Source organism: Pristiophorus japonicus, chromosome 8 (genome assembly GCF_044704955.1).
Source record: "Pristiophorus japonicus isolate sPriJap1 chromosome 8, sPriJap1.hap1, whole genome shotgun sequence".
Classification (NCBI taxonomy): Eukaryota; Metazoa; Chordata; class Chondrichthyes; family Pristiophoridae; genus Pristiophorus; species Pristiophorus japonicus.
Window position 1 is genome coordinate 38840823 of NC_091984.1, and position 14770 is coordinate 38855592.

The following is a 14770-nucleotide window of genomic DNA, read 5'->3' on the forward strand; positions in this document are numbered from 1 at the left end:
ATAGCTAGGGGATTTGAGTATAGGAGCAGGGAGGCCTTACTGCAGTTGTACAGGGCCTTGGTGAGGCCTCACCTGGAATATTGTGTTCAATTTTGGTCTCCTAATCTGAGGAAGGACGTTCTTGCTATTGAGGAAGTGCTGCGAAGGTTCACCAGACTAATTCCCGGGATGGCCGGACTGACATATGAGGAGAGACTGGATCAATTGGGCCTTTATACATTGGAGTTTGGAAGAATGAGAGGGGATCTCATAGAAACACACAAGATTCTGACGGGATGGGACAGGTTAGATGCGGGTAGATTGTTCCCGATGTTGGAGAAGTCCAGAACCAGGGGACACAGTCTTAGGATAAGGGGTTAGCCATTTAGGACTGAGATGAGGAGAAACTTCTTCACTCAGAGAGTGAGGACGAGGACCCCCAGATCCCTCTGTACTGAAGCACTTTGCAATTTTTCTCCATTTAAATTATAATTTGCTTTTCTATTTTTCTGCCCAAGTGGATATCATATTTTCCCACATCATACACCATCTGCCAAATTTTTGCCCACTCACTTCACCTGTCTATATCCCTCTGCAGATTTTGTGTGTCCTCCTCATAATTTGCTTGCCCATCCATCTTTGTATCATCAGCAAACTTGGCTACATTACACTCGGTCCCTTCATGCAAATCATTAATATAGATTGTAAATAGTTGAGGCCCCAGCGCCGATCCCTGTGGCAACCCACTAGTCACTGTTTTCCAACTGGAAAATGACCCATTTATCCCGGCTCTCTGTTTTCTATTAGTTAGCCAATCCTCTATCCATACTAATATATTACCACCAACCCCGTGAACTTTTATCTTGTGCAGTAACCTTTTATGTGGCACCTTATCGAATGCCTTCTGGAAATCCAAATACACCATATCCAGTGGTTCCGATCCCCCTTATCCTCTTCATCATCATAGGCAATCCCTCGGAATCGAGGATGATTTGCTCCTGACTCTTCCAAAGCCTTTCCATCATCTACAAGGCACAAGTCAGGAGTGTGATGGAATACTCTCCACTTGCCTGGATGAGAGCAGCTCCAACAGCACTCAAAAAGCTCGACACCATCAAGGACAAAGCCACCTGCTTAATTGGCACCCCATCCACCACCTTCAACATTCACTCTCTGAATCACTGGCGTACCGTGGCTGCAGGGTGTACCATCTACAAGAGGTACTGCAGTAACTCACCAAGGTTTCTTCAGCAGCACCTCCCAAACCCGCAACCTCAACCGCCTAGAAGGTCAAGGGCAGCAAACGCATGGGAACACCGCCACCTCCAAGTCACACATCATCCTGACTTGAAAGTATATCACCATTCTTTCATCATCGCTGGGTCAAAATCTTGGAACTCCCCCCCCAACAGCACAGTGGGAGTACCTTCATCACACAGAATGCAGCAGTTCAAGAAGGCGGCTCACCACCACCTTCTCAGGGGCAATTAGGGATGAGCAATAAATGCTGGCCTTGCCAGCAACACCCACATCCCATGAACGAATACAAAAAAATATATAGGAGCTAGCGTAGGGAGGATGGAATATAGTACACTACTTTGGAGGAAGTATATGTTAATCTCTGTCTCACTTGGAATAACTGGAGGCCCTGAGAGGAGTGTGGGAAGAAGCAGGTGTTCCACCTGTTGCAGGTGCACAGGAAAGTGCCTGGGAAAGAGTAGTCAGTGATGAAAGTGTTGGGAGTGTGAACTAACATGTTGTAGAGTCAATGGGCCCTCCAGAAAGCTTATAGGGGAAGGAAAAGGAAAATATACTGGAGGCTGGGCTTATTTGTCGGTTGTGCTCGGCAGAAATGATGGAAGCTGATCTGATGATGCAGATACTGGAATAGTGGATTGGAACTGGATCCCTGTGTTGTGGAAGGAAGGAGAATAGGTGAAAGCAGTGATACTGGAATCAGACAGATGTGCTCAAATGCCATCACCACCAAAGATGAGGGAAACTTTTCATTTATCTCAACCCTCTCAGTTTCATCTCTTGCTCATTATCTACTTGTAATCATGTTTCTGTGACGTCAATATCACTATTTTTGTTTGCTTCATATATTTCCAATTCTATTATTTGTAAGGCTCATTATATTTGTATAAAAGAATTTCATCTTACCATTTAACCCTTTCTTATCCTCTTTCATTAATTTATCATTTTCTCCTTCTTCATCTGCTTAACAATAATCCGTTTCTCCTCTATTTTTACCAACCCATATGATTTCTCATAACTATTGTGCATATTCATATTAACATCTTAGCAGTGGGTATTTTTACAACAAGATTTTCACTTACGTGACTCACTGAGTATTCTTAAAGTCAGCTGTCATGGACACGATTAATGATGCAGGAAGACCCCATTTGGATTCAGATGATTGAAATGCAGAAATACTAAATCACAGAAAAAAACAAATCCCATGGCTTATAAGATTGTATGCAACATATGTATATTTTATGACTGAAATGTACAACCAATAGAATCAAATTTCTATATTTTAACTGCTTTGTCAGAAAATATCCACAGTACAAATCCCAGGATGAGACTCTGCAGCACTGAGCTACACTATGGTGACAAGTACTGCTGTCAGAGACGCTTCCACACTACTTCCCAATGTTACAATTTATTTAGGCCATGTTAATGCTGCGACATAACTATTTGTACTGCACTTTTTTTGACAGACATGCGTCTGTAAAGCCCCACCTCTCCATGCTGCAGAGAGCAACATTCACCAGAACCCCCCCTGTGTTTGGGCTTATTCAAAAGGAAATTTCATTTGGGACTATCTACTGAAAAGTTTGGAACTCTAAAGTGCTTATGGAAGAAACTACGAACTTTAATAGAATTATGAACTTTTACAAGACAAATTCAAGCCTGTGGGCAGACCTGGGGAACAAAAGAAGCCCACTTGATTATTGGAAATGTCTGGGTGTGAGGAATGAGTTAACCTGTTTGGAAGAATGAGTATTTGAAAATCTTCCTCCACAAGAGGCATTACCATCGCAAAATCACCCAGAGATGGCTCCCCATCAACATGCGTCTGGACAAACCATTTCAGCATATACATCACAAAGAGGCCCAATCCAGCCTGTATGCAAAAGACTAAGCACAAAAGGACATTGCAATTACCAAACTAATATTTCCATCAGGAAACAGTTTTCGAACATCAACCCACCCAAGACATATCAACTTTAACAAGCCCGACAAAATATTACAAAGAAGAACCAAGCCCGCCAAAATTATACAAAGGATTGTGAACAGATTGGGCGGCAAGATTAGAACACTGAAATCGTATAACTGGCCACTGTTTTCAACAGAGGTTAGAGAGAGAGAGAAGAGAGGAGAGAGAGGAGAGAGGGGAGAGAGGTGGTTGCTACTATCTCATCAAGACAAGGAGAGAAATCAACGTGACAGTTGCAAACTAACTTCTCCAGCCTCGAAGTCTTGAAGTCCTGAAGGAAGAAAGAACATCACCATCTACCATTAACTATCAAAAGGATTGGTAAGCATAAGTCCCTGCCTGCCCTGGAGTCTAACCTAGCTAGAATTAGGTATTGGGAGATGGGAGGTATAATTTTACTGCAACCCCCTTTGAATGTGTAGTGCATGGTACTTTATTAGAGTGATTATAAGTTTGACTTTGTACCTTTCCTTGTATTGTTCTTTTTTACAGTGATTTTAAGTTTGTCCTTGTACCTTTCCTTGTATTGTTCTTTGTTAGAGTGATTGTAAGTTTGGCCTTGTATTTTCTTACAGTCAAAGTAATATAGGCTTACTATTCTAGTAATAAAACCAAAGCTCTTTGCATCAAACCAGTGTCCTCTGGACTTTTGTCACCCCCCCCCCCCAAATAAATCCAGAGTACAGAACCCAAGGGAGGGGGAGCGATTCGAAACCGCTCAAGTTGGTCAAAAGGGAACTTGACCCCCTCATAGAGACACCCCCCCCCTTACAATGCGGCATCTGTAAAACCACGCCCCCCCCCATGTGGCATCTATCAAGCTCCCTGCCCCAAATTATTCCCTCCACATGGTGCCGAGAAGCAGGGCTTGAGGCCCAAGACTGCCGACCTTATCTCAGCGGGGTGCCGAGAGGACCCATGGATGTCCGAGAGCGGCAGCAGCGGGCAGAGAAGCGGCGAGGGGTCGAGATGGGGGTGGAAGAGAGAGAGAGACTGATGAGGGGGAGGAAAGAGAGAGACGGGGGGGGGGGAAGAGAGAGAGATGGGGGGGAACAGAGAGAGAAACGGGGGGGGAAGAGAGAGAGATGGGGGGAAGAGAGAGAGATGGGAGGAGGGGGGAAGAGAGAGAGACAGGGGGTGGGGAAGAGAGAGAGACATGGGGGGGGGGGAAGAGAGAGAGAATATAAGAACATAAGAAATAGGAACAGGAATAGGCCATTTGGCCCTCGAGCCTGCTCTGCCATTTAATGAGATCATGGCTGATCTGATCATGGACTCGGCTCCACTTCCCTACCCATTCCCCATAACCCTTTCCTCACTTATCGTTCAAAAATCTGTCTATCTCCGCCTTAAATATATTCAATGACCCAGCCTCCACAGCTCTTTGGTACAGAGAATTCCACAGATTTGCAACCGAGAAGAAATTCCTCCTCATCTCAATTTTAAATGGGTGGACTTGTATTCTGAGACTATGCTCCCTAGTTTTAGTTTTCCCTATGAGTGGAAATATCCTCTCTGCATCCACCTTGTCGAGCCCCCTCATTATCTTATATGTTTCAATAAGATCACCTCTCATTCTTCTGAACTCCAATGAGTATAGGCCTAACCTACTCAACCTATCTTCATAAGTCAACCCCCTCATCTCTGGAATCAACCTAGTGAACCTTCTCTGAACAGCCTCCAATGCAAGTATATCCTTCCTTAAATACGGAGACCAAAACTGTACGCAGAGATACTGGGAGAGAGAGAGGCTGGAGGAGAGAGGGAGAGAGAGAGACTGGGAGAGGGAGAGAGAGAGAGAGAGAGAGGGAGAGAGAGAGAGACTGCAGGGGGGTGGGAGTGGGAGGGAGAGAGGAGGGGAGAGAGGAAACTCAGGGAAGATGGATCACGTTCTTCCAACCCCCTACAAGTGACATCATTGGAGTAGATGATATCCAGAAGTGACGACACTGTCACTATTCACTTCATACCCAATAAACCTGTTAACAATCCGTACACAATGTCTCATCTATGTTGGGGGGGCGGGGAGGCGGTGGGGGGGAGGGATGTACTTGCACTGGGGTAAGGCACTTTGACTGACCCTTGCTATCTTCTGGGGAGCTCTGTCCTCTGTTGCTTCAGGAAGTCAAAGTAGATCAATTTACAATTTGCAAAGCTAGTGAGACCTTGGGATGGGCGGTTCCAGTGACACATTGCTGTGAAAATTCAGGATTAGGCTTTTCCTCCAAGGGGACCAATCAGAGACAAAGGGCAGCCATTTTTGCAGTACAAATAAGCACGTCCTTAATACTGGGCTTGTACTAGTCGACAAATTGTTAGAGATGACATTTAATGTGTTGCCGATTATCAGGGACTATTGATGCCCTACTGCTATTGTAGCCAACCACAAGGCGTTGTCAGTGTCTTGTCCTATAAACTTAATCAATCCCAGTCATGATGCAACAGAATTAGTTTTTATGGCAACAAGGTGTTGCCCACAGGGCCCAGTACTGGGTCCCTTGCTTTTTGTGATATACACCAATGATCTAGACTTGAATATAGGAGGTATGATTAAGAAGTTTGCAGATGATACTAAAATTGGCCGTGTGGTTGGTAATGAAGAAGAAAGCTGCGGATTGCAGGAAGATATCAATCAACTGGTCAGGTGGGCAGAACAGTGGCAAATGGAATTTAATCCAGAGAAGTGTGAGGTAATGCATTTGGAGAGGGCTAACAAGGAAAGGGAATAAACATTAAATGGTAGGACACTGAGAAGTGCAGAGGTACAAAAGGACCTTGGAGTGCATGTCCACAGTGAAGGGTGCAAAATTCATGGGAAACCCCCCTCCCCAAGTGTTTGGACTCATTGGAAAGGAAATTTAATTTGGAACTATCTACCAGAGTTTGAAATCCTCATGGAAGAAACTATGAACTTTAATCGAATTTGGAATTTTACGAGCAAATTTTGTCTGTGTGGGCAGGGCTAGAGAACTAAAGGATGACTATCCTACAAAGAAACCAGTTTGAGTATCGAAGCTGTCTGGGATATTGAAACTAAAGTAAATTGTCTGGAGAATTATGGATACTCAAAAATCCTTCTCCACAGGAGACATTAACATAGCAACAATTAACCCATAGATATCTAACCATCAGCCTGAACCTGGAAAGCCATTTCAGCATATGCATAACAAACAAAAGCCCATCCAGCCCGCATGAAAAAACCCAAGAACAGACATTGCAAATACCAAGCTAATATTTCCATCAAGAAACAGATTTAGAAGATCAACACACCCAAGACAAGTTAACATTTTAATGAGCCCGCGAAAATATGACAAAGAAATACCAAGTCCGCCAAAAATTAAACAAAGAATCCGGGCTGATTTGGCGCGAAGATTAGAACAGCTCCAACAGTATAACTGGGCCCTGTTTTAACAAAGGGGATGCTACTGCCTCATAAGACACTGCTAGGGATGCTTAGCATCAAGAAGGGAGAGAGACTACTGCAGCAGTTGTAACTAACTTCTCCAGCCTCGACGTCCTGAAATCGAAAAAGGAAGAACATCACCATCGCGGCAGCAACCGACCACAGCCAATGTGGTACCACCAAAACCACCGCGATTGATCAACTTCGAAACAAAACTCCACAAGGAAGAAACTGAAGAATCAAAAGTTTCCACTCTACAACCTAGGCCTGACTACCAACAGGTGAAAAAATTACCTAAAGAGACTTTAAACCTATTTCTGACGAAAGAAAACGGGTACTTACCCCATAAGTCCAAAATGCACCCTACTGCATCGGCGGACACCACCCAACTGAAGATTGCGCAGTAATAAGTCTTCTCCGATGGTCAGGGTATGGCAAGCAGAACCTACAGAATCCAGCGAACTCCGAAATCGCGAACTACCGCCAACTGACCATAAAGGATTGGTAAGTATAGTCCCTGTTTGCCCTGGAGTCTAATCTAGTCAGTGTTAGGTATTGGGAGGTGGGAGGTGTATTATTCACTGTAACCCCTTTGAATGTGTGATGTACTGTTCTTTATTAGAGTAATTATAAGTTTGACATTGATTTTATTAAAGACAAGAAAATGCGAAGTTCTTTTGCACCAAACCAGTTGTCTTTTGCACTTTATCACGACCCCCAAATAAATCCAGAGTTGAGAACCCAAGGGAGTGGAAGTGATTCAAACTGCTCAGAAGGTCAGAGGTGAACCTGACCCCCAAGACCACCCCTTACAACAGATCCCTGAAGGTAGCAGGCCAGGTGGATAAGGTGGTTAAGACGGCATACGGAATGCTTGCCTTTATTAGCCGAGGCACAGAATACAAGAGCAGAGGGGTTATGCTTGAACTGTATAAAACACTGGTTAGGCCACAGCTGGAGTACTGCATGCAGTTTTAGTCACCGCATTACAGGAACGACGTGATTGCAATGGAAAAGGTACAAAGGAGATTTACGAGGATGTTGCCGGGTGTGGAGAATCTTAGCTATGAGGACAGACTGGATAGGCTGGAACAGAGGAGGCTGAGGGAAGACCTCATTGAGATGTATAAAATTATGAGGGACCTCGATACAATGGATAGAAAGTGCCTATTTCCCTCAGCAGAAGGGACAACCACCAAGGGGCATACATTTAAAGTAATTGCTAGAAGGTTTAGAGGGGATTTGAGGGGAAACCAGAGGGTTGTGGGGGTCTGGAACTCACTGCCTGAACGGGTGGTAGAGGCAGAAACCCTCACCACATTTAAAAAGTGCATGTGAAGTGCTGTAACCTACAGGGTTACGGACCTAGAGCTGGAAAGTGGGATTAGGCTGGACAGCCTCTTGTTGGCCAGCATGGACACGATGGGCCGAAATGGCCTCCTTCCGTGCTGTAAACTTCTATGATTCGTAGAATATCAAAATAATTTTCTTGTAATGCTGTCAAAGTATAAGGTTGAATACGACTGAAAATTAGTCATTACAGAGAGATGGAAGTCTTGGCAAGTATATTTAGGAATGATTTAAAGTCTGGGAAAGATAACTTTCCCTTCCAGAGCCACTTCAACCATTTTACAGTAAATGGTTAATCCCTGTGTACAGCTCGAATAAAAGGTGAATGTTGTAATTGTAAGAAATGTAATATTTCAAAAGGTCAGATGCTCAGAGTTAAGTCACAGGGAAAGGTAATCTCAGAGGATTGAAGGTTAAATCTAACACTTTACATAATGGTTTGCTAATTGTGTCTAATGGCATAATTGGTGGGTAGTGGGTAGTCAGAAGACTCGTTATCTTGGCACCGTGTTAGTTGTAGGGAATTGCAAATCACTGCATGGCTGCTCCAGCAAAATACTATTCAGCTTGAACAAATGGTGGTTGTCAAGTATGTATGCTTGGGGTTACTAGCCACCAGGTGGCGCCATTTGTCGGAGGTCATTGTACTCGTGTGTGCGGCCCAGGTATAAAAGGCAAGCCATCATGTAATGTAATCACTTTGGGCCCTAATAAAGCAGAGCCAGGTCTGTACCTGTGTTAGTTTACAGTATTCAGTCTATCGAGTTATTACATACGTAACATTTGGCGACGAGGTAACTTAAGAACCTTCGCATGCATAAATTAGCATAATTGGAATTCTAGAGAGATTCATGGAGGGAGAGGACTGGGCAGATTTTGTAGCTCGCCTGGACCAGTACTTCGTAGCCAACAAAATGAACGAACCTATTGACGCAGTAAGGCGCAGGGCAGTTTTCCTCATGGTTTGCGGTCCGAAAATCTCTCGACATAAAGAATATTCTCTCACCTGCAAGTCCAACGGACAAGGACTATGAGGAATTGTGTGCTCTGGTACATGACCATCTCAAACCAGGAGGCGGCATCATCATCTCACGATATCGATTCTACATGAACGTTCATTTTGAGGGCCAGGATGTGTCGGAATTCATTGCCGACCTAAGACGTCTAGCTGGACTGTGTAAGTTCAAAAACGCGTTGGGAGACATGCTGCGGGATTTCTTTGTAATTGGCATCAACCACGAGGTGATCCTGCGTAAGCTACTGGCGGCGGAGATGCTGGATTTGAGCAAGGCGATCACGATTGCCCAGGCATGCATGACGACGGACAAAAACTTAAAACAGATATCATTGAAAAATCAGAACTCAGCAAGAACTGTAAACAAGATTGTATCTTCATTTGGCAGGGCCTACTCGACTGCGTATGCGAAACCTGTGGCTGCCCAAAGTCCGCCAGCGGGAATGAATATGATTTCACCGTGTTGGCATTGTGGGGGCAATCATCGGCCTCATTAGTGTCGGTTTAAACAGTACATTTGTAAAGGCTGTTAAAGACTGGGGCATCTCCAGCGCATGTGTCTGCAACTGAGCAAGCGTGCTGTGACACACCACGTGGAGGATGATGACCAGTATAGCTCGGATCCGGATATGCAATCCGAGATACCAGAGGAGGAAGTGTATGGACTGTATTCGTTCCTAACAAGGAGACAAGTGATAATGATTAATGTAAAACTTAATGGTGTGTCGATACCGATGGAATTGGACATGGGTGCGAGTCAATCAATAATGAGCCAGAGGACATTCAACAAGCTGTGGGACACGAAGGCTGTGAAGCCTAAGCTGAGTCCAGTCAATGCCAAGTTGCGTATGTACACTAAAGAACTCATAACGGTTTTTGGCAGTGCGGCAGTCAAGGTGTCGTATGATGGTGCGGTTCATGATTTACCATTATGGATTGTTCTGGACAATGGTCCAGTGCTGTTCGGCAGGAATTGGCTAGAAAAAAATCAAATGGAATTGGAACGATATTAAAGCATTGTCGTCGGAGGATGATACTCCACGAGCTCAAGTGCTGAGCAAGTTCCCCTCGCTGTTTGAACCAGGCATCGGCAATTTCACGGGAGCCAAGGTGCAGATCCACGTGGACTCAGATGCAAGACCTGTCCATGATAAAGCTCGGGCAGTTCCATACATGATGAGGGAGAAGGTCGAAATCGAACTGGACAGAGTCCAGCATGAAGGGGTCATATCATCAGTCGAATTTAATGAATGGGTCAGCCCTATTGTTACTGTATTGAAGAGTGATGGCACTGTCAGGATTTGTGGAGACTACAAGGTTACGATCAACCGAGTTTCGAAACAGGATCAATAGCCATTACCAAAGGCTGATGACCTGTTTGCAACACTAGCAGGGGGGAAAGTCATTCACTAAACTGAATCTGACGTCGGCCTACATGACACAGGAGCTGGTGGAGACGTCGAAGAAACTTACGTGCATCAACACACATAAAGGACTTTTTATCTACAACAGGTGCCCTTTCGGAATTCGCTCGTCTGCAGCCATATTTCAGAGGAACATGGAGAGTCTACTGAAGTCCATCGCTAGAACCATCGTGTTCCAAGATGACATCCTGGTCACAGGTTGTGACACCGCCAAATATCTGAATAACCTGGAAGAGGTTCTACATCATCTGGACAAAGTGGGACTCAGACTGAAACGTTCGAAGTGCGTCTTCATGGCACCGGAAGTCGAATTCCTGGGGAGGAAAATTGCTGACGGCATCAGGCCTACGGACTCAAAAACCAAGGCCATCAAAAATGCACCCAAGTCTCAGAATGCGACGGAGCTGCGTTCGTTCCTGGGTCTACTCAACTACTTCAGTAATTTCCTACCTAGATTGAGCACTTCATTAGAGCCACTGCACATGCTGCTAAGAAAAGGCAACAACTGGGTTTGGGGTGTGTCTCAAGATAGAGCTTTTGAGAAAGTTACTAATCTGCTTTGCTCTAACAAGATGCTGGTACATTATGATCCATGTAAGCGTCTAGTATTGGCCTGTGATGCTTCGTCATATAGAATCAGTTGCGTGCTCCAACAACCTAATGAGTCGGGTAAACTACAACCTGTTGCGTATGCTTCTAAAAGTTTGTCAAAGGCGGAAAGAGCCTACAGCATGGTAGAAAAAACATTAGCCTGTGTGTATGGGGTTAAAAAGATGCATCAGTACCTGTTTGGTCTTCGGTTTGAACTGGAAACAGATCACAAGCCACTCATTTCATTGTTTTCAGAAAACAAAGGTATCAATACCAATGCATTGTCCCGCATCCAGAGGTGGGCGCTGACATTATCTGCCTATGATTATGTCTTTCTCCATAGACCTGGCACTGAGAATTGTGCCGATGCACTGAGCCGTCTGCCGTTGCCCACACCAGAGGTGGAGATGCCACAACCTGCAGACCTACTGTTAGTTATGGATGCTTTTGAAAGTGAAGGAACCCCTGTCATGGCTCAACAAATTAAGACCTAGACCAGCCATGACCCGATATTGTCAGTTGTGAAATGTTGTGTCCTTAGTGGTGATTGGTCTGCCATACCCATCAAATGGGTGATGAGACCAAACCTTACAACCATCGCAAAGATAAACTATCCATTCAGTCAGATTGTTTACTGTGGGGTAATCGTGTTGTTATGCCTAAGAAAAGCAGAGAGAAATTTGTACATGATCTACATAACACTCATTCCGGTATTATCATGATGAAAGCCATTGCCAGGTCTCATGTATGGTGGCCTGGAATTGACTCTGATCTGGAATCATGTGTGCATCAGTGCAACACTTGCATGCAGCTAAGTAAAGCACCAGCGGAATCGCCGCTGAGTCCATGGTCGTGGCCATCTAAACCATGGTCCAGGATCCACATCGACTTTGCAGATCCCCTCCTGGGAAAGATGTTTTTAGTTGTGGTGGATGCATATTCCAAGTGGATAGAGTGTATAATCATGTCATCTAGTATCTCCACAGCTACCGTTGAAAGCCTTCGTGTCATGTTTGCCATCATGGTCTGCCCGACATCGTTGTAAGCGACAACGGACCTTGCTTCGCTAGTCAGGAAACATAGAAACATAGAAAATAGGTGCAGGAGTCGGTCATTCGGCCCTTCTAGCCTGCACCGCCATTCAATGAGTTCATGGCTGAACATGCAAATTCAGTACCCCCTTCCTGCTTTCTCGCCATACCCCTTGATTCCCCCTAGTAGTAAGGACTTCATCTAACTCCCTTTGAAGTTTCAAGAGTTCATGAAACTCAATGGTATCAAACATGTGAGGTCAGCACCATTCAAACCCGCATCTAATGGTCAAGCAGAGCGTGCTGTCCAATCCATAGTGTATGAAACGTGTAACTCAAGGTTCACTGCAGAATCGATTGTCATGCATATTGCTTAGTTACAGGTCAAGACCCCACACGCTTACCGGGGTCCCCCCCTGCTGAACTATTGATGAAGAGAGGTCTCAAGACCAGGCTCTCTCTTGTCCACCCTGACTTGAACGATCATGTTGAATACAGACGTCAAAGTCAGCAGTGGTATCATGACCGCGCTGCTGTGTCACACGACATTTCTGTTAACGATCCTGTGTATGTACTAAATTGTTGTCAAGGTCCCAAGTGGATCACCGGTACTATTACGGCCAAGAGGGTAACAGAGTGTTTATTGTCAAGCTCAAGAATGTGCAAACATGCAGGAAACATGTTGCTCAGATAAAGCTGTGGCACACGGATGAACCGGAACAGTCTGAGGAAGACACAATCAGTGACCAACCAACCTACCCTCAGTCATCAGAGGACTCCACTGTCATCAATGAATCTGAACTTTCAATCCCTGACATGGTCATAGTCACTCCCATCAGATCGGCTACCCAGCCCCCAGTCATAACAGACTCAGAACGCTCGCCCAAGGCTGGAGTTGAACTGAGACGATCAACTTGGGATAGGAAAGCCCCGGACCGTCTCAATTTGTAAAAAGACTGTTACTAATATCTTAAAGGGGGATATTGTCATGTATGTATGCTCGGGGTTACTAGCCACCAAGTGGTGCCACTGTCGGAGTTCATTGGGCTGTACGCACGTGCATGCGGCCTAGGTACAATAGGCAAGCCATCATGTAATATAATCATTTTGGGTCCTAATAAAGCAGAGCCAGGTTTGTACCTGTGTTAGTTTACAGTATTCAGTCTATCAAGTTATTACATACATAACAGTGGTGGCTCAAGTCTTCAGACAACGACAAATGGAGGAGAGGGGGGCACTGCCAGGATACAATTTGGTACCCATTTTAAAAACTTTTGTTTTCACTTCAGCTGTGGGACAAGGGGGTCGTTCAGCCTGACTGCCTGCCTCTCTTCCGCGGCTATGTTCCCGCCCAGGTGTTCCTGGAGATGGAGCACACGGTGTCTACTGGTACGCTGGAGGCCTTCTGCAGTGGGCACCGGAGGGACTGGAGTGCATTATCACCCCCGCAGACCAAATTCTAATTTGAGTTATTATGTTTCATTTAAAATTTGTCAATTTAAAGTGTTTGTTGGTCGTGCCGCTTTAAAAAAGGGGCACTTGCTTGACTTTTAATTGGGATTGACAGTATTTAAAAGAGTCAGCTGTGGGTCAGTGAGTGTTGGCTGGGTTGAGGAGGAAACTGCTCCTGATTCCTGCTCGCCATCCAGCAAACCGGCATCTATGTGGATGTCAGATTCAGCTGTGAGGTCCAGAACCTGGAAAAGCTTGCTGAGGCTCACTCATAACAATCACACGTGAATAATGGCCACTTGGGCGTTGAGTGACTGGCACCTGTGGAATTAAATCCAGAAAAGAATCGGTACCTTCAGGAAGGAAAGGGAGAAAATTGATGAGAAGTGGGGAAAAAAAAAGAAAAAAATGTTTTCTAAAGTGAACCTGATAAAAGAGGCCTAACAATTGTACACTGTTAAGAGGCTGCCCAGCAGGGATGCTCTGAATGGTTCACGTCGAGATTCAGAGTAGTGTGCCATAGAAAGTGTATTATTTTCTTTGTGTTTTAACCCTTCGGGTGCTGCTGATAGCTTATTTTAGCAGCATCAATTTGTCTGCGCCACAATTGAGTAATTTCATCAAGTGCTTGGTCTGCAAGATATCCCATGAAAAAAAGAGCCAGAGGTTTGGGCGCATCACTGTAATGATGCAGAGATCAAACTTCAATGACTGGCTGGAAAACTATGACTATGACCACATTTGGCTCATGTGAATCCCAGCCACAGGATGGGTTATAGGACAGTGGTGGTTCAGTAGAAAAGGTAATCACTTGTCGTCAAACAGCAAAAATAAGAAATTATATAAAGTAAAAGTTCAAATTGTAAATCACAAATTAAAAAATGGAATAGGATTTGAGAAAATTAAGAAAAAAGAGCATTTATTATTAAAACGCTCTTTTAAAATGCGTGGTTTTAAAATGTATACTTTAGTAATGTAAGATTAATATTAGCATGATAAAGATACTCCTGATGGTTTAGTAGCATTATTACTTTATTCAGAAATTTCCCAGTGTTAGTGTGTCAGGTGACATCTTGGAAAAATGACTGTCCCTGAGAGAACACAATTCTCTTCAGCTGCTGCCCTTCTAATGGTCATTTGCATTTTTCACTTGTTGCTTCTTCTGATGTATTAATGAATCATCTGTAACATTGCTCATGGTAAGTTAGAGGAAATGCTGCTTAAAATGGACAGAAGCTTGTTACCGTGTAAAGCACAATATATTTTAATGAAAAGGTGAAATTTTGTTTTAAAATGTCCTTT

General features: G+C 44.4%; 1 long non-coding RNA gene across 1 annotated transcript in view; it reads left to right on the forward strand.

Annotated features, from left to right (window-relative positions):
- LOC139268055 (uncharacterized) overlaps positions 1-3755 on the forward strand; it is a 40562-nt gene extending 36807 nt beyond the window's left edge. Inside the window, exon 3 of the long non-coding RNA XR_011593965.1 lies at positions 2703-3755. This is a non-coding gene — a long non-coding RNA (uncharacterized lncRNA). The remainder of the gene's footprint in view (positions 1-2702) is intronic.
- Positions 3756-14770: the final 11015 nt, after the last annotated feature.